The sequence below is a fragment of the Cryptomeria japonica genome, chromosome 8 (genome assembly GCF_030272615.1).
Source record: "Cryptomeria japonica chromosome 8, Sugi_1.0, whole genome shotgun sequence".
In the NCBI taxonomy this organism is placed as follows: domain Eukaryota; kingdom Viridiplantae; phylum Streptophyta; class Pinopsida; order Cupressales; family Cupressaceae; genus Cryptomeria; species Cryptomeria japonica.
The window spans coordinates 218,424,697-218,445,432 of NC_081412.1; positions in this window are offsets into that span (position 1 = coordinate 218,424,697).

Here is a 20,736-nt window from a genome sequence, read left to right on the forward strand (position 1 = left end):
ATGGCAACATCATACTGAATTAGAAAATCAATTTGTTGACATCAATGACAAAATAATAATATCAAGATAGTAAACATCTTTAATCAGTTATATCCATAATCATCAACAACCTTCTCAATATCCTTATGAAATTCCAACAATCTGTCATTGTCTGTTATAATGCAATATTGCCAACAAAACCGATAGAAACTAATAGAGAAATCTTTTTCCGGATTTGATGGAGGAGAGCTACTTCTTAGGGAGAGTAGTTGGTATTTCTTTTTAACTACTTTGGCATTTGATGTCAAAGGGGGAGAGAGATCTATGGAAAATAATTATTCTTTTGGAGACATTATTCATTGGGGAGAGATGTATACTCTTTGTATTTTGATTTTGATTTCTGGTATTGATCAATTATGGAGATTGTTGGTTTTTGGTTTTTGGCATTCTGCTTTGGCACTTAGATGTTTTTCCATCTAATGTTGCCATTAATTCCAAAGGGGAAGATTGTTGGTATTATATATGTGTTGTATTAGTTTTTTCATTGATGTTAACACTTATCCTTCTAGAGATCTACACTGTTGATTTAGCATTATGGTTATATTGGTTTACTACTGAACCGACACATTGTGTTAACCGGCAAGGTCAGTGACTTACGCACAGTCATCGATATATGCTCACCGATAGGTTATATGGTTCACTGGCACTAATGATGACTTGTTATCATCTGGAGATCACTTGATTATGTCAAATAAATGGTTTGGATACTTGGTTTTGGTGTTTTGGTTATTGGTCTAATCGGGTTGACATATTTGTTGTTACCAGCAGATTGGTCTAGGTTATGGACCGGTATACGTTATCTATTCCAGATCAGCACGTCACATTATGGAGATGATTTATTGATTGAATATTATTGTAAATGTATTGAGCTGACATGATGCATCGCATCAAGACTTATTTGTAATTGATTTAATTGTAATATTCTTAGTGAGCCGACCTACACATTTGGTCTTAGGTTTTGTATATATGTAATATCTCATTTGTGAGATGAGAAAAAGGACATGGTTATGGTATGGTATTGTAACATGGTATGTGCAAATATTGAAGATCATATGAGTAGACCATAGAGAAGGTTCAATTAAGGTTTGAATGTGTTTATCAGAGCTTAACTGGTACTAAATCCAACATTGGAGATGCTATTTTGAGTAGTACATTATTCTAGGATTTAACCATCCTACTATAGTCATTGCTACTCCCATCTGAGCAGTGTTCTCTAGGTAGTTGGCCTTTCTGCATGTCCAGACCCCATTTGTATACACATACTATCTGCAGTAGTATCATCTAATTGTGGGTAAGGTTTCCCACCGTGGTTTTTCCCCTTACGGGGTTTCCACGTCAAAATCTTTGTGGTATGTGTTGTGGATGTTGTTTCTCTTTCTGTTTCATGCATTAAGTTTCACCGGTATTGATATTAACTACTAATCTGTTAACCAGCAATAAGTTTGGTTTACCGGTATTAAGTATCAAGTTTGATTAAGTTATAATTGGGTCGAAATTCATTGACAATTGATTCACCCCCCCCTCTCAGTTGCCCTTTTGGTTCCTAACAAAAACTATTGCAGACCTAAAACTCCAACTAGAAGAATCCAAAAGGATTTGTGAAGCCAATAGCACCAGTCTGAGTGAAAAGGAGAAGGAGCATCAGAATTTGGAAGCTAAAATAGTGAAACTTTGGAAGGAATTAGAGAAAAGTCAGGAAGAAATAAAAGTGAGAAGCAAATATGAAGGCAGCATTGAAGCCTTGGACAAGATGTTGAGCAAACAAAAGCAATCTAAAGATACCGATGGCTTAGGTTTTCAAGAAGGTCAAAGTTAAAACAACAAAGACACATCCAATAAGGAGATACAATTCACTTCTTCAAATGAAGGTGATGAAAAGAAGACATTCACGGTAAGAAAGGTTATTGGTAAGAAGACATATGCAGATGTTGCTAGAAACCGCCACACAAACCGGTATACTCAAATAATGAACCAGAGACCATACTCAATGTACCAACATGCAAATCCAAGGATAAATGCAAGTGTTGATCATGAAGGATTCACAAGAGTTAGCAATATGAAAGGAAGACCCCTAGTGAGGTAGCAGTTTGCAGGTTCAAGACAACTTAACCAGTATGTTCCAAATTTTCATGGTTATTGTCACCAGTGTAATAAGTTCGGTCATAGAATGGCAGATTGTAGGAAAATGAATGTCAACCCTAGTTTTGAGAGTAGAAACTCATTTTCTGCATTACAAAGTACAAATGTCACATGTTATAATTGCAAAGTGTTTGGTCACAACAGTTATGAATGTAGGAGTAATATGCAAATGTCCTACAAGAATGCTTTGAGTACATCTTACAGTGCTAATGTGAAATGTTATCAGTGTCAAAATTTTGGTCGCATACCAAGGTATTGTCAGCTAAGAACTGACAAGCAAAAGAAAATTGCACCGGATGAGAAGTTAGAAACAAAACTGGAACACAAAAGTACAAAAGAGGAAAAGAAAGAAGAGAAACCGGTTTAGGTAGAGAAGGAGAAAAACAAGACAGAGTCCAACCTAATTGTGCAGATTGCTCTACATGCTGAAAGGAGGAATTTATGGGTAGTTGATAGTGGTTTCTCAAATCACATGACCAAAGATAAGAAAAATTTTATCAAGCTTGATGATTGGAATGGTGGTTCAGTCCGGTTTGGTGACAACTCCTCCATCAAGATCAAAGGTCAGGGTACACTGAATATTGATGGAAATCTCAAGTCTCATAATGTGTACTATGTGGAAGGATTGAAGCATAACCTGTTGAGTGTAAGTCAGATGTGTGATAAAGGGTACAAGTTTTCATTTAACTCTATCGGTTGTTAGATAAGAAAGCAGAGTATCGGTCAGGTGGTAGCAGAAGGAAAGAGAATAGAGAGTAATGTCTACAATCTGAAGAAATTCTATGAGTCCCAATGCATGATGGGATAGGTTGATGAAAGCTGGTTGTGGCACCGAAGATTAGGCCATGTGAATTTTGATAATTTGATTAAGATAAGCAAGAATCGGTATGTGAGAAACATACCTCAGATCATAAAACTGGCAAGCACATTTTGTGGTGAATGTGTCAGAGATAAGCAAGCAAAGGTCAGCTTTAAAACAAAAAAAACTAACACCTCAAGGCCTTTGGATTTGATACATACAAACTTATGTGGGCCAACAAGGACAAGAGAATTGGTCAAAGAAAGGTATTTCATGTTGTCCATAGATGATTACTCAAGAATGACTTGGGTAACCTTCCTACATGATAAGTCACAAACATTTGAGAGATTCAAGTTTTTTAGGAAGATGGTAGAAAATAAAAGTGGATATCGGTTAAAATGCTTAAGATTAGACCGGGTTGGAGAATTCTCTTCCAATGAGTGTGTTGACTACAGTGAGAGACATGGAATCTGAAGACAGTATTCAACTGCAAGGACACCTCAACAAAATGGGGTGGTAGAGAGGAAAAATAGGACAATGAAGGAGATGGCAAGGACTATGTTGAATGAGGCCAACATATCGGATATGTATTGGGAGGAAGTAGTTCATATTGCATTCTACACATTAAACCAGGTATAGTTAAGAGTGAATAGTAGAATGACTCCTTATGAGTTATGGTATGAAAGGAAACCATCACTCAAGCACTTCAGAGTGTTTGGAAGTAAGTGTTTCATCAAGAGAGATGCTAATGGATTAGGAAGTTTTGATTCCCGAAGTGATGAAGGAATCTGCTTAGGATACTCAACCAAAAGTAAAGCCTACAAATGCTACAACAAGAGATTGAGATGGGTGGTTGAGAGTCTAAATGTGAGAATAGATGAAGACCCACATAGAGGAAAATCTGCACCGACACCTTACATTGTTGATTCATATGTAGAATATGAAGAACAATCTGACAATGGACTAGTAGAAGATGCACCAAACAAGATTCCCAACCGGTATGTGCAGAAGAATCATCTAGAAGAATATATCATAGGAGATAGGAATGAAGGTGTGCAAACCAGAAGGAGATTAGCCAGGGAAAGTGAGCAGGTAAACTTTTGCCTAATGACTGAAGTAGAGCCCAAAACGTTTCATGATGCTAGAAAAAGTGAGAAGTGGGTAGATGCCGTGGATGAAGAATTGAGACAAATTGAGAAAAATCAAACTTGGGAACTTGCTCCTAGACTAGTAGACAAGAATGTCATAGGTACCAAATGGGTACACCAGAACAAGATGAATGAAGAAGCTAAGATAGTTCGGTATAAAGAAAGGTTAGTTTTAAAAGGGTATGCTCAAGTGGAAGGTGTTTATTTTGAAGAAACCTTTGCACCAGTTGCTATATTAGAGGCAATAAGAATTTTTTTAGCCTTCTTAGCCTATAAGGGATATAAAGTGTATGAGATGGATGTAAAATCTGCTTTTCTCAATTGTAATCTTGAAGAAGAGGTGTATATGGAACAACCAAAAGGGTACTAGTTGCATGAAGATGAGAGTTTTGTATGCCAGTTGAAGAAAGCACCGTATGGTTTGAAGCAAACTCCCAGAGTATGGTATTCCCGGTTAGACAAATACTTGAAGGAGCAAGGATTCTGGAAAGGGAACGCAGACAACAACTTGTATGTCAAGGTAAATGGAGATCACATGATTATAGTTTTTGTCTATGTGGATGATATCATTTTTGGTGGAGACAAGGACATCATGTGCAAAAAATTTGCAGATCAGATGAAGATAGAATTTGAGATGTCCATGCTGGGTGAGTTGTCCTATTTTCTTGGTTTGCATATCTCACAACAGGAGAAAGGAATTTCTATCTCCCAAACCAAGTATGCTAAAGACATGTTGAAGAAATTTAAAATGGAGGACAACAAACCGGCAAGTACTCCCATGGTAACCGATTGTAAGTTCAGCAAACTAGATGAATCACCGGGAGTTGATAAAACACTGTATAGGTCTATGGTTAGAAGTTTGTTATATCTAACAACATCTAGACCAGATATTATACAAGTTATTTGTATGGTAGCAAGATTCCAAGTTGCTCCTAAGCAATCTCACCTAAATGCAGTCAAAAGAATCTTCAGGTATCTCCAAGGAACTATCAGTTATGGTCTATGGTATCCAAAGAAAGGAGACTTCTCTTTGCAAGCTTATACAATGCAGATTGGGCAGGAAGTATTGATGACTGGAAAAGTACAAGTGGAGGTGCTTTCTACTTAGGAGATCGGTTAGTATCATGGCACAGTAAGAAGCAAGATTCAGTTTCATTGTCTACTACTGAGGTAGAGTATATAGAAGTTGCTACATGTTGTTCACAAGTTTTATGGATAAAGCAGACATTGAAAGACATACAGGTGGAGATACTGGAACCTATTCCAATCCAGTTTGATAACTCAAGTGTAATCAAAATCTCCAAGAATCTAGTAATGCACTCAAGAATAAAACACATATCAATCAAGTATCACTTATTGAGGGAGAAGGTAGAAGACAAGGAGGTCATAGTAGAATATTTTCCAACAGGAGAGTAGATTGCTGACATATTTACCAAGCCACTTCCTCTGGGTTCATTTGAGTGTTTGAGACAAAATATGGGAGTTGTCCCACCATCTGGTAGCACTTAAATGCATAGGAGATTGCATGATTTAGGGGGAGTCAAACATTGTTACTATATTATGACTCTTGAATCATGAAGCATGGACACAGGGGGAGATTGTGTCCTAACTGGGTGTAGTCAAGAGAAATATTATTGGTGTTAGACTGAGGTTCCCCTTTCCATTGTTGTCAAAGGGGGAGAGAAACTGGAAAAGACAATGTTGACTTCAATGCCAAAGGGGGAGATTGTTGGCATTGAGTTGTCATTGATGTCAACTAGTATGAAGACAATTGAACCGGCATAAGGAAGCTTAACATGAAGGCTTGTCAACCAATGGAAGACAAGTAGTTATTGAGACTATCAGTGACTTCACCAGTATGAGGTGAGATGTGTGTGTGTGTGTGTGTTAGTATGTTGAGTGATAACTGATAGAGCATAAACCGGTTTAGAGGTTGGCTTCCTATTTATGATGAAGAGGAAGAATGTTAAAATGATCACAAACCACCGGAGGTGAAGATGTGCTACCGGTTTAGTGTGCACTACCAGTTAGTAGGAGGAGAAGGTCTCATCGGTAAAAGCTTGTGCAGGTATGAGTTTGGTGAATGTTCAAGTGTAAACCAACCTTGTGTCGATGAGCTGAGTGTATGACCAATGTGATGCCACGTGGAGCTAAGGTGGCAAGCATGTAGAGGTTGGTGGAGTTTCCATCGACATGGTTATTGAAACAACTAAGTCGACATTAATGAAATAGCCAAAAAATCACAGTATGATAACAAATTGATGCAGCTCAAAGAAGAAAGATTGACAGAGAAAGATCAGGGAGTTGTTGGTGCCTAGATTAAAGCAAAGAAATCAGAATGCAAGAAGACCTCGAGAAGGAAATAGCTAGGTCATAAATAAGTTGACATATTTTAAGGTCGAGGGTCTTGGTTGGGATTGCTATCTTTAGCAAATATGCATTGGATAATGGAAAACATGTACAAATGCATTCCTCCAATGCAGGTGATCGATCCAAGGCAGATTCGATCGAATCTATTGTAGACTTGGTCGGGTGAAGGAAACCCTAACCACCCTTAGTTTGAATTGATTCTTGGCGGGAAAGCTCAAGTTTAAATATGATGACTTGAGACTATGATTGTTGTTGTTGCAGAGTGAAGGCAAGGCTGAAATTGTTGTCTGAGAGCCAAAGAGATAAACACTTGAAGTGTTTATGAGTGAAGAGTGTACCGATAAGGAGAATCAGGGTAAACCGGTGTAAGGAATAAACCAGCGGAGTGTGCATTGAACACAGAGGTGACAAACATGCAAAAGTTGTACCTAATAAATAGTGATCAAGTGTGAGTTAAAGAGAAAAGATATAGTGAGAAGGGACTTAGAAAAGTCATTAGCAAAGCCAAGTTGCAAAGTGGGTGGAGAGAAAACAAACCGATAAGGTTGAAACCGATAGAGAAGAATATTGTAAGGTTGCAAAACTTCATTTGCAATAGTGATTTCATTTGTACAAGTGAGTTTTATATTGTTTTCACTAAGTTGGAGCCTAGTGCAAGGGTTGTAGCTCCTTTAGGTTTAGCCTATAAATTGTGCAGGGATTGGTGCTCCTTTGAGCTGGTGCTCCTTGGGTTGGTGCCCTAAATATTATAATTAGAGATTCTTTGTGAGGCTGGATTAGAGAAGAAGATCTCCAACAACTATTCTCACCGAATTTTTTCCCACATTGGGTTTTCCTCGTATATCTGGCGTTGTGTGATGCAATCTTGTGCATGTGTTATGTTAATAATTTAGCAAGTCCTTTCACACACCTTGTTTGCATTGTTTGAGCTACCGATTAGAAATCAATTTGTTTTAAATATTATCGATATCTCCCTACTGAATAAAACGTATTTAAATCACCGATTCACCCCCCTCTCAGTGTTCCATTGTGTCCAACAGTACCATCATCAGTCATATATTGCACATAAATCATATAAATCACCAAACATGATGAGTCATATCAAATAACATAAATCCATATAGAGTAACTAGCATCATCAATACCATCTATGATAGCAATAGAGTTGTAAGTAACCATTTAAGCATCAACCATCTATCAATGCGTAAATTAAAATGCAATTCTAGAAGGGGCACTACACATACTAATTGATAAGCTCCATTTTAGATGTTTTATTTAGACCTTTTATGTTGTTTAAGACTTCATTATGTTTTTAAAAGACATGGTATTATATGACATATATGTTTTAAACCATAACCTTGTTCAAACCCATGATATCTTGAAGACTTTTTGAATGAATGTCATGAATGCTAAATGAATGTGTTTTTTGTTATGAATAATGATAAATGCTATGTTTTAAGTGATCTTGAATGTATAAGGATCTTTGCATGTTAACCTCTTGAATGCAGCTATCTTAAAGTTGTCTAAGGCTAGTGAGGAAGTGGTAAATGTAGTTGTCAAGACATAGCAGAGCTTTGAAAAGGTCAAAGATAGAAGACCTGGAGGAGTTAAAATCGTAACAAATAGCTAACCACCCGTTATGGCAATCAAGGACTCTTTGATTTAGTTGAAGAATAGTTATCCTTTTATTTATTCACCATGTCTATTGGTAGATTAGATATAGGAGTAAAATGTAATGAATATTAATTGCTATAAGCATAATCCTACTCTATTTGAACCTTCTTGTTCCTAGTTTTCATGCTTTCATTGAAAGTCATCCTCCCGATTATAAGGAGTGGAGCAGTTGTAGTAGTTAGTTAATCATAGCATTTCCTTTCTATAAATTCACCAAGCCTTTCCTCAAAAGTTTTGCTTGAAAAAGATATATAAGATATGTAATTTACCAAGACAAAACAAAATAGTTTCTTTCTACTATTAAGAGTTTTGTTATTCTAGAACAAGTGTTAGCAACATTTACTCTCTGGGAGGTAGTTAATGATTATCAAGATTATTTGATTCCTTTTATTGGTTTCAATATCTCCTATCATTCGGATTAGAATAGAATAGTTTGAGAAACTCTTAGTGCACAAATAGTGCTATCCCATTTCAAGTTTTACATCCCTGGGTTTATATATAAATGAGCTTTAATATTAGGGATGATGGCTACTTAGTGAGGACATACACTCTCTAAGTTGAGTTGTTAACCCTAGTTATTTACCCATTGTTGGAGTCCTATATTTTAGGCATTGTTGTCGAGGATGTTGTTAAGCTAAGAGTTTGTTGAAAGTTAGAGATTTTTTGTTGCATTCTCAGAGAAGTAGAACCTTTGTTTTCACAACAAATGGGAATATATAGGAATAAGTTACATCACTACATTAATTTTGTGTGGGCACACTAGAAATTAAGTTAAAAAGTTCATGCATAGAAGAAGAAGGGATGCTTATGGGAGATTCTTTCTTCATGAACCTAATCCTCAAGATCACTTAGCTAACCAAGAACTTGACCCTTTTGATGAGTATGAAATAAACCCTTTTGCTGATATTGTTTAGTAGTTGAAACATTTTGAACCACCTCCTCAAAATCCGCCAATTGAACCACCCCTTGAAAATCCTTTGCCTATCATTGTCTATCAAGAAAATATGGCTGCCCAAGCTAATAATAATTCTCAACCCACTTTTGAGTTTCCTATCCCTGACCAAAACCAACTTCAATCCTTCCCAAATTTTATGGTTTTTTTGTGACAAAAGACTCAGACACCTTCCTATTTGAGTTTGATATCTTATGTAGGATCTATGACTACACTATTGATGCTCATAGGCTTAAGTTGTTTCCTACTACATTGAAAGAATCTTCTTTGAGATGGTTTATGAGTCTAGGTGTTGTTATCATAACTAGTTGGGATGTAATGAAGGAGAAATTCCTTGAGAAATACAAAGAATATTGTAGAGGTAGTGATATGAATGGAGATATTTTCAGGATTTCATAGAAGGAAGATGAGAGGCTAGAAGACTATGTTGAATTATTCAAGAAATCTAAGCATAATGCATTGAGTGAAGAATCTAAGAAGTTGATTCTGTTAATGGGAATTAATGATGACTATGTTGGCAATAAACACTACATGTATGTTGAGATGTTGTCATTGATGTAAACTCATATCAATTTTGGAATCCACACTTCATGTTTTCATCATTCCAAAATATTGAGTGAAGATTGCTTAAGTTTGGTAGGTTTGATAAGATGAACAGGGTATTCGGCAGAGTGTTCAGTAATTTGGTTGACGGATTATTTTCGTTGTTTATTTTTCTTTGCAAATCTCTGAGAAATGTTATGGATATACAATTTACCTTATTCTATTTTTATAGCCTTCGATAATAAGTTTTGTGCAAGTTAGAATGTCTAGTAATCATTTCTTTGGTTAGAATAGTGGTTATCTAAGGTAACGTGTGATGATTCATTTTACGGATCTTGTGGATCAGTTTTTGTAATTGATTGTATGTTCAAGGTTGGTAAGTTGACCCATGGGAAGTGTGTGTACATTTTATTTTGGTCCACTTAGTTGTTTTTTATCGTATTTAAGTTGACTTGGGTAGCACATTTCATGTTGTGTGTTATGCGGTTTTTGGGCCGACATGGTGATGACTTAAATTGGTGATGTGGATATATGACATGTTTATTTGATCATTTTGGTATTTGATGATTGTGTGGGATGTGTGTGTGATCGATTATGCATAGTTTCACATGTACAAGGTGAAGATTAGTGTTCTAGTATGTTGTAGAATATCAGATTTGAGAAGTGTTGCAGAACATAGTAAGAATATGTCTTGAGCTTAACCAGAACTATATTCAGGCATTTGTTGATGCTACTTCATAGTTTAAACTTCATTGTAATCACTTACAATAATTTTTTAAGGTAGTGAGACTTTTGGGTTGTAGCCCTTATTGTAACATTGAGCAGTGAGCTCTAGGAAGTGTGCCTGAATGCATGTGCATTCCCTTTTGTAATATTTTTATACTTCTAACAAAGTATACTAATATTGTGGATTTTAATCCCATCGCGATTTTTCCCTTAACTATGTTTCCATGTAAAAATCTTGGTGTTATGGTGTTGTTGATCTTTTCTTTGTGTTTCTACACTTAATTTCCTTCATATGCATTAAATTGTTTAATGAACAGATTGTCAAAGTTAAAAATTGCATAACATTTATTCACCCCCCTATCAGTGTTCCTTGATTCCAACAATTGGTATTATAGCCTAGTTCCTCGGAGGAAGTCTAACAGCTTGAGATTGATCTAGGAAGGTGAATCAATGGATTCTGGTAGTCTTAGAAAGTAGTTGGTTGTTGCTCTTGAAGATCTTGATCACACACAAGATGAGAACCGACAAGTGAAAGCAAATCTCAAAGATGTTGAAGAATACATTGAAACATTGAAGAACCGGTTGAACAAATCAAGAGAAAAGAGAAAGCAACTTGTTGATCAACTTAAGTAGAAGGAAAGTCAGAGCATTCATGAAGAAGCCTTGAGGGAAAAGATAGGAGAATGTGATAGACTAGCTAGAGAAAATATGGTCTCGAAGAATGAAATGGAAGATATTGTGATGAGATTGACAAAAGAGATTGAAGAAAAGAAGAATGAAGAAAAGCTTGCTCAGTCCCTGAAAGATAAATCTAAAGAATGTTGCAAACTTGAGAGTGAGAATGGACAATTGAAGCTTGATCTACAAGATGCTAGACAACATGAGGAAGATCTTGGAAGACAGATATTATCTTGATGTTGCAAATGAATACAAAGAGAATTTTTGAATCATCTCAGCCAAGCTTGATGAGATGCTTTCCAGTCAAAAGAATCCTAATGACACTCAAGGTCTCAGATACAAGAAAGGTGAAAACTCCAAATTGGCACAACAAAAGAACAACTCAAGAAGGCCTCGAGTAAGACATCCTAATTCTTATAAATTTAATGGAAATTGTTTTATTTGCAATAAATTTGGTCATATGGCAAGTCAATGCAGAAATAGGATGATCAATAATGCTCCATCTACCACCATTCAATGTTTCAAATGCAACAAGTATGGTCATAAGTTAAATGTATGCAGAAGTATGATGAATAACCTTTAAGATAAGAGAAATATCAGATGCTATGCATGTGGTATGTTTGGACATATTGCTAATCAATATAGTTCACGAACAAATCAGATGACTTTCAGACCTATGTAGGGAAATGTTGTTTGCTATGCTTGCAAAAAATTTGGTCTCATTGCTAAGTATTACAGAAGTAAAAATATGAATAAGAAAGGTCTATAAGACAAGAACAAGAATAAGAAGCCATATGAGAAGGGAAAAGAAAAAGTTGAGGAGATCAAAGATCAGATGAAGAAGACATGGGTTAATAAAACTGATTCAGAGGTAGGAAGTGGGTCTGCACCTAATTCTAGTGCAGGAACTACATTTGGTAAATGAACCTAGGCATCCGTCTGTGGGGGAATTATAATGCAAATATTTCAAACCCCTTGTTTGAAGATATGTACCTATTTTTGGTAGGTTGTAGAAGTGTTTATGATTGCAGTAGATTTCTAGAAGGAAGTGGAGTGGAGAATGATGGAGGTGGGAGTGAAGTAGACAAGGTTGAGATCTCTCTCACAAGCAGTTGCAGAAGAGAATATGGAGAAGACAGAGGTTAAGATTGAATTTGAAACTAATACAAGAGACACTGTAGAGACAGTGAAAGGTAAGTAGGTCATTGATGACCCAAAGCTTATACAAGGACCAATCAATCTTGCTTCCCTATCTCCCATTAAAAAATTCAGTTGTCATCTTTTTCTCAAGCCAAATCTAGTGAAGACCTTTTAAAATCTCACACTAAAGACAACTTGTTGATGGACATGGTATTTAGTACTTTAGAGAAGCTAATGCCCTCATTCCAAAAGGATACATCTGATAATTCATCTGGGCAATTGAAAAGTCTAATTAACTATGTTAATTCTCATTTTGAATCTTTTGAGAAATCTGCAGAGGTTAAGGTTAGGAATGAATTTGAAGATAAAAGGCCCTGCACCCTGAAGAAAATGATATCGAATGATAGACCCACATTGAGTAATTGTGTCAAAAGCATGCGAGATGCAATAACTATAGGTGGAAACTTGTTTAAATCATGCTTATCTCTTAACAAGCTCACTGTAGATATTGAGAAGTCTCAAGAGTAGAAGGATCAGTTGGAAAGCATATCTAATTTAATTGATCCGTTGTCAAATTCTTTAAGACAACATGAAAATCAATTAATTTCATTGCTTTAGAAGATTTGAAGTCTGAGTTATGATCGGGAAAGGATAATTGGCAGAGTTAAAGAACTTGGGAGTCGTATTGTCCCTAAGTATGATGTAATGCTAAATGATCTTCAAGATGCTCAGAGTTCTCTCAAGACGGATGATCTAATTGATCTCAAGACTGTAGAAGCATAGTCTTATCTTCTCAATGGGTTTATAACAATTTTTGAGAATCTACAAAAGGGTTGGGATAGTCACTTGGACTCTTTGAAGAATTTGTATGCAGATATTTTCAAGTTTTTGTGAATATTGTACAACTTTTTTTGCCTCAATTCTTGATTTCCGATGTCTTACCTTTGTCATTGATGTAAAAGGGGGAGTGTATAGGAGTGAAACATGTTGATCTAAGGGGGAATTCATTCCTTAATTCTTTTATTATTTGAAATTCGGTCATCTGATTTTTGGTTGCAGTGTATATATTTTGGTTTTGATCTGACATTTAGTCATTTTTCACTAAGTGTTGCCATCAATGCCAAAGGGGGAGATTGTTGGCAAGAGACATTGCATGTATGTTGATATGCTGTCATTTATGGAAACTCATATTATTTTTGGCATCCACACTTCATGCTTTCATCATTCTAGAAGATTGAGTGAAGATTGCTTAAATCTAGTAGGTCCAGTAAGATGAACAAGGTATCTGGCAAAGTGTTCAGTATTTTGGTTGGTGGATTATTTTGGTTATGTATTTTTCTTTACAGATCTAGGAGATGTGTTATGGATATACAATTTACCTTATTCCAGGTTTATAGCCTCCGGTAATAAGTTTTCTGCAAATTAGAAGGTCTGGTAATCATCTCTTTGGTTAGAACAATGGTTATCTATGGTAACGTGTGATGATTCATTTTGCAGATCTCGCAGATCAATTTTTATCATTGATTGTGTGTTCAAGGTTGGTAATCCAACCTATGGGAAGCATGTGGACATTTTTTTATGGTCCACTTAGTTGGTTTTGATCGTATTAAGTTGAATTGGGTAGCATGTTTCATGTTGTGTGTTATGCGGTTTTTGGGTCGACATGGTGATGACTTAAATTGGTGATGTAGATATATGACAAGTTTATTTGATCATTTTGGTATTTGATGATTGTGTGGGATGTGTGTGTAATTGATTATGTGCAGTTTCACATGCACAAGGTGAATATTAGTGCTCTAGTATGTTGCAGTATATTAGAACAGAGAAGTGTTACAGAACAGAGTAAGAATATGTCTTGAGCTTTACCACAACTATATCTAGGAATTTGTTGATGCAACTTTATAGTTCAAACTTAATCGTAATCACTTACAATCATTTTTTAAGGTAGTGAGCCTTCTGGGTTGTATCCCTTATTGTATATTTGAGCAGTGAGCTTTAGGTAGTGCGCTTAAATGCATGTGCATTCCCTTTTGTAATATTTCTATACTTCTAACAAAGTATACTAATATTATGGGTTTGAATCCCACCATGGTTTTTCCCTTAACCGGGTTTCCATGTAACAATCTTGGTGTTATGGTGTTGATATTTGCTTTATGTTTATGCACTTTAATTCCCTTCATATGTATTAAGTGGTTTATTGAACAGATTGTCAAAGTTAAAAATTACAAAACACTGATTCATCCCCCTCTCAATGCTCCTTGATTCTAATAGACTGTATGGATGCATTGGACCTCATGGGATGAGGGGATATTACCCAAGTTTATTTCAATGATATAAATAAGCTTTGTCAAAATTATTCTAGAGTTGCTTTGAGGAAGGCTATAGGTTACACATCTAGCATAAACAAGACATCCTTTGGAGTTTCAATGATGGAAAAAACACATTTTTTGAAGGGTTTTAAACAAGTAATCATCAACAACATGGCTACATAATTGGATACACTTAAAGACAAGTAGAAACATGATCAGGCAAAGGCAATGCTGGTTGAGTTTTGTCACTATTACAAATAAAAGAAAAGAGATTGCAGGTGCAAGAGGGTAGCCAATATAGAAAGAAAACAAGTACAACCAAAACTTATGCCAATTGAAAATGATGATGGACATATATTCTACATTGCACAAAGGAGGCCATGGGCTCCAAGACAAGACATGCCTTCAGACCCTCTATCTTTCAGTGGTCCTTGTTCAAATTCTTTTTCATCTAACAATAAATTGCAACCCTCATACCCTCCAAACTTTGGTAATTATGGACCACCATGGAATTACCAACAAAATTCTTGGCCAAATTATCAAAATCCTAATCCTCCACCTCAGTGGGAACCACCACCAGGAAATTGGAAACAACCACCACAATGGAGAGGAGTAAAACAATGGTCCAATCAGTCAATTGGTTACTTCCAACCACAAGCACCACCCAACCAACCAACTAGTATGCCTTGTGAAAATGCAAATACCACTACACAAAGGCCTACTCAATTACCAACTCAACCTGCACCCAATCCCAATACCAAGCCACAACAATAGTAAGTCTACTCCATATATTCTATTCAATATCCTACATATTTTGTGAGCATAAGTGGCATACACCTGCGTTTAGGAGAAAACTTTCCAGCACCTTTCCCTCCTATTATTATAGAGATTCCTATAGAAGAAGGAGAGAAAACAATTACCAATTTGATCTCAAATGACCCCCCTTTACAAAACTCAGGAACTACTATTAATATCATGAATAAGGATATAATGCAACATCTCAATATCACCAATCTAAGGCCTACTCCTACTATAATTCAATTGGCTGACAACTCTACTGTAAAACCAGATGGTATTATATAAGATCTTGTTGTTACCTTGGACTCTTGGGAGTACCCTACTGACTTCATGGTCCTATCTCCTAAAACTACTTTGGGAGGATATCCAATCATCTTAGTGAGACCTTGGTTGGCTATAATTGATGCCTATATAGGATGTAGGTTAGGGGATATGACCATCTCTAATGAAGATAATATCAAGAAACTTATTTTGTATCCTTGAGGCCAACCACATGGGGAATCAAATTATCTTATTTGGCCAAACCTAGGAGAAGAACAAGAAGTAAATTCTTTGGTGACCCTCATGATCTTAAGAAACTCCAAGGTGATGAAGAAGTGTTGTCTCACATCCTACAAAATGAATATGAGTTAGAAAATATGGAAGGAAGTTGTTCATCCTGCACACTACAAACACTCTTGTCAGAATCTACTACATTTACATCTCTTGCAAAAGAACATCTACTACATGCATCATTTCCTCATGAGATAAAAATTCCAAGCATTAATAAGGGTTTATATGATGGATTTAACCAAGAAAATAGAATTCTCACAAGGAATGCATTTGAATATTAATAATACGTTTACTTTGGATTAGTAACAATCCTTTATTGAACTACTGTAGTTACACAGAGATGACTTTGCTTGGGATTATACTAATATGAAGGGATTGGATCCAAATATTTTTACCCATAGAATCTATATCAAGGAGGATAGCATACCAATTAGACAGCCTCAAAAAAGAGTTAACCCTATAGTGAGAGAAATAGCTAAAAGAGAATTACAGAAGTTGGATGCAGGATTCATCTATCCTATCTCTAATAGCCAATGGGTGTCTCCTTTGGTTATTGCTCCTAAAAAAGGTGGAAAATGAAAAATGAAGAGTTTGTGTGGATTACAGGGAATTAAATGTAGCAACCAAGAAGGATCATTTCTCACTACCTTTCATAGATCAAGTTCTAGATTCCTTAACAGGCAAGAAATATTTTTCATTTCTTGATGGTTTCAGTGGAACAATCAAATAGAAATTGCACTAGAAGATCAAGAGACTATCACATTCACATGCCCATGGGGAACCTATGCATATTTAGTCCTTCCATTTGGTTTATACAATACACCAACAACTTTTTAGAGGGTAGTAAATATTATTTTATTAGATTTCTCTCACAATTCCATGGAAGTCTACATGAATGAATTCACTACTTATGGGAATACCTTCTAAGACCTCTCACAAAATAGTGAAAAATGTTTCATGATGATGCACGAGAGAATAGTCCTTAGAAACTATGTTTTTGATAAAGTTATTCAAGTGGATTGTGCTAAAATTAAGGTGATCATAAATCTTCCCATTCCTATCACAAAAAAAAGTTAGAAGTTTCTTGGGTCAGGTTGCTTACTATAGGAGGTTTACCAAAGATTTCAGAAACATAGTTGGCCCATTGTATGACTTGCTAACCAAGGATGTAGAATTTCAATGGACATCTACTTGTGATAACTCATTCCAAGACCTTAAGAATGCTCTAACTCAAGCTCATGTCCTCAAAAGACCTCAATGGACCATTCCTTTTCACATCCATTAGATGCTTTAAATCATGCAGTAGGATTATTTTTTCACCAAAAATAAGGAATAATAGAGAATGCAATCTATTACATCAGTAAAAACCCACAAGGGGCAGAGATGAATTACACTATCATGGAGAAAAAAATGCTAGTTGTCATCTATGCCTTGAACAAGTTTAGACATTATATCACATGGTATCAGGTATTTGTCCATACTAATCATGTTGCAATTAAATATCTGATGAATAAACCTCTTGTGATATGAAGGCTTGCTAGAGGGTTGCTTCTTATGAGAGAATTTGATATTACCATTATTAACAAACTAGGAAGAGAAAATGTTGTAGCAAATTTTTTATCTAGATTGACAAATAACATTAAGGAACTTGTAATTGATTATTCATTTCCATATGAACATCTTTGTTCTATCAACATCAAGACACCATGGTATGCAGACATTGCAAACAACTTAGTAGCAAGGAAGCTCCCTTCACATTTCTCCCCAAAGGAGGAAAGACTGCTAATAAAGAGGATATTTACATTCATTTGGATCTCAGGATGCTTATTTTATATAGGTCTAGACAATGTGATGAGGGTATGCATTAGAGAAGATTAAACATTTGACATTCTCTATTCATGTCATGATGAGCCCTGTGGGGGCCATTTTGCTGCTAAAAGAACAACAATGAAGATTTTAAATATAGTGTATTATTGGCCTAGCCTTCACAAGGATGAAATGATGTCTACCAGGAAAGGTGGCAAGCACCAACAGATGGGAAGACCAACAAAATTTGATGAAATGCCTTTGCACCCCCAAGTGGTTGTCACCCCTTCTAACAAATGGGTTATGGATTTTATATGACCTATTGATCCACCCTCCAATGGTAATTTGTATATTTTGGTTTGTATTGATTATCTTACTAAATAGGATGAATTCAAATCCATGAAACATGCTAGAGATAACAAAGTAGCTAATTTTCTCTATGAAGAAATCTTCACTAGATATGCAGTTCCCAGAGAGATAGTCACAGACCAAGGTTCTGAATTCAAATCCAATCTAGTCACAACATTTGTAAATGACAAGAAGTCTACCCAATATCATCCATAGGCCAATGGACAAGAAATAGTGACTAACAGAGAAATTGAAGCTATCTTAACCAAAACTATGGCACTTCATAGGAAATACTCGGCAAATAGGTTACCAAAAGCAATGTGGGATTACAGAACATGGAAAATGACAACAAGATTCACCCTGTTTGAGTTGGTATATGGTAAAACAATAGTATTGCCTATTGATTTTGAACACAAGACCCTCAAAATAGCCTTGGACCTAGGCTTGAATTTGTCACAAGCCTAAGTGGACAGGATAATGCACCTCAATGCATTAGGTGAAATGATAAAATCAGCTCTCAACCATATAGAGTTAATACAACAATAGAGAGATAAATGGCATGATAAGTACATTAAAGACAAATCATTCAAAATAGGTGACTGGGCCCTTTTATATGATTCTAGGTATAAGGACAATCAAACCCGATGGTCGGGTCCTTATGAAATTATAGAAGCATTTTCAAATGGTGCTATTAAAATCACAACCTCAAAGGATGTGAGGTTTAAATTGATAGTAAACCAAAACCATTTACATCTACCATAAACTAGCTAGCAAGGAAGAGTTAATGCAACAATTTGCAGACAACAATAATCATACTATTTTTGTAGTCGATGATGGTAGACCTCCAAGTTCACCACATCCTTAATAAAAGGATCACTTTAATCCTTCCATAATAAAGTCTTCATTCTTATGTGGTGATATTCTAAATCAATTTCCATTCCATGTCATATCCATCCCATTCCACTTTCCTTTTCTATCATTATCACTTCACAACCCAAATTTTGGCGCTTCAATCTTTTTGTTGTCAACTTAACTCATGCACGACTTTCATCAACTTGTCATATCAATCAACTCAATTGCAAGGTACGTATAAGATATTTTATTTTTATTATTACTTAAAATATGTTATTTATCATTTTCTTATCACATTCAATATATTATGAGCATTCAAATTGGCAACACCCCTCAATATTTCTACATGTGGACACCTGTTCTATTTTAAGTTGGGGGAGAGAATTGGCCAAGTGTCATTACGAGTGTTGATAATTTAAAGGAATGTCTTGATAAACATAGGGTAAGTTTTCAACAGTTGCATGTACCCCAAATTACACCATTTATTACACCCCATCTCTCTTTTATTTTCAAACTCCCACTACTTTTTTATAAAATATTTGCAACTGTGGCCTTTGCATAACATAAATAAACATGATAATATGAATTATAGTAACATTCATAAAAAACAAGTGTGGAAAATTGTTGTGGTAAGAAATTCATATTAGAAGTTGTAGAAGTAAGCAGTAACTAGAAGGTTTTAGTCATAGTTGGGGTTTGCAGAAGAAGGAAACTGCCAGTGTAAACAATTTGTAGATATCGGAGGTTGCATTGTTCATCATGAACCAGTTGATCACACCCTCATTTTAGAAGATCTAGATTGCCAAATATTCAGGTATTGCGGGTGGTTAGACTATATCTTGAATCTTCACAACTTTAATGAAGCTATGGCCTTAGAGTTTTCTTGTACTTTGAAGAATGACCAAGTAGTGGTCAAGGGTTTAAGGATCAATGTTATAGAGCAACAAATTACAAAAGTAACATGGCTGCCTACAACAAGAGAATCATTTACTGAAGGGCGTGATGCTAGGATAGCTAGGGTTGAATTTATAGTGCATGGCGATCCCTCATTGATAGTGACCATTCAAGACACAAAAATATTATCGTTTCCAAGAGAATGGGCTCCTAGAGCAATCTATATCATCCAATATTTGACTTGTGAGGGTCGACAATCTTAGCTCCATTTAGTACAGTTTAAACTTCTTATTCATCTTCGACATGGGAGGTTGATGAATGTTGCAAAAAATTTCTACAAAATGCTGAAGAAAATGGCAAAAAAATTATAAAAAGGTAGTGTCCACTCTATATCTCACCACTGTTTAGTTAATTTATTGATAGAAAAGATCCTAGAAGAGACAAACTCTGGGATGACATGGGGTGATTTTTTGAAAGTAACAATGGTTGAGCCAATAAACATAGGGCAAAGATGTTTTCCTTTGACTCATAAGGCTAGGGGAGCTATAGGAATAGAAGGAGATTCTTTTTCTAAACCACTTCCTACTCAATCCTCTAGTAAAATCCCTACTAAGAAAACTACATGCTCAACTGGGCATAATGAGTAAATTGAAAGCCCTAGTTCTTCTCCTAAGGAAACACCTATTCAAATCCACTTTCAAATGGCAAAAATAAGAAACAAAAGAAGTTGCAAAGGAGAAGGTTAGTGGAAAAAAGAAAATTAAAACTCAAACTCCTATTACCAAGAGTCCTAAGCCTTAGAAACAGAAGGTCAAAGAATCTGAGCAGCCTGTAGCCACTAATAAAGTGAAGAAGGCTACTAAACCAATAAAGAAACCCATGAAGAAGGTAAAAAGAGGTGTTAAGAAGGTTGTAAGGAGAAGCCATAGGCTTAGGAAGATGCTTAAGAGTAAGGAGAAAACAAATGAG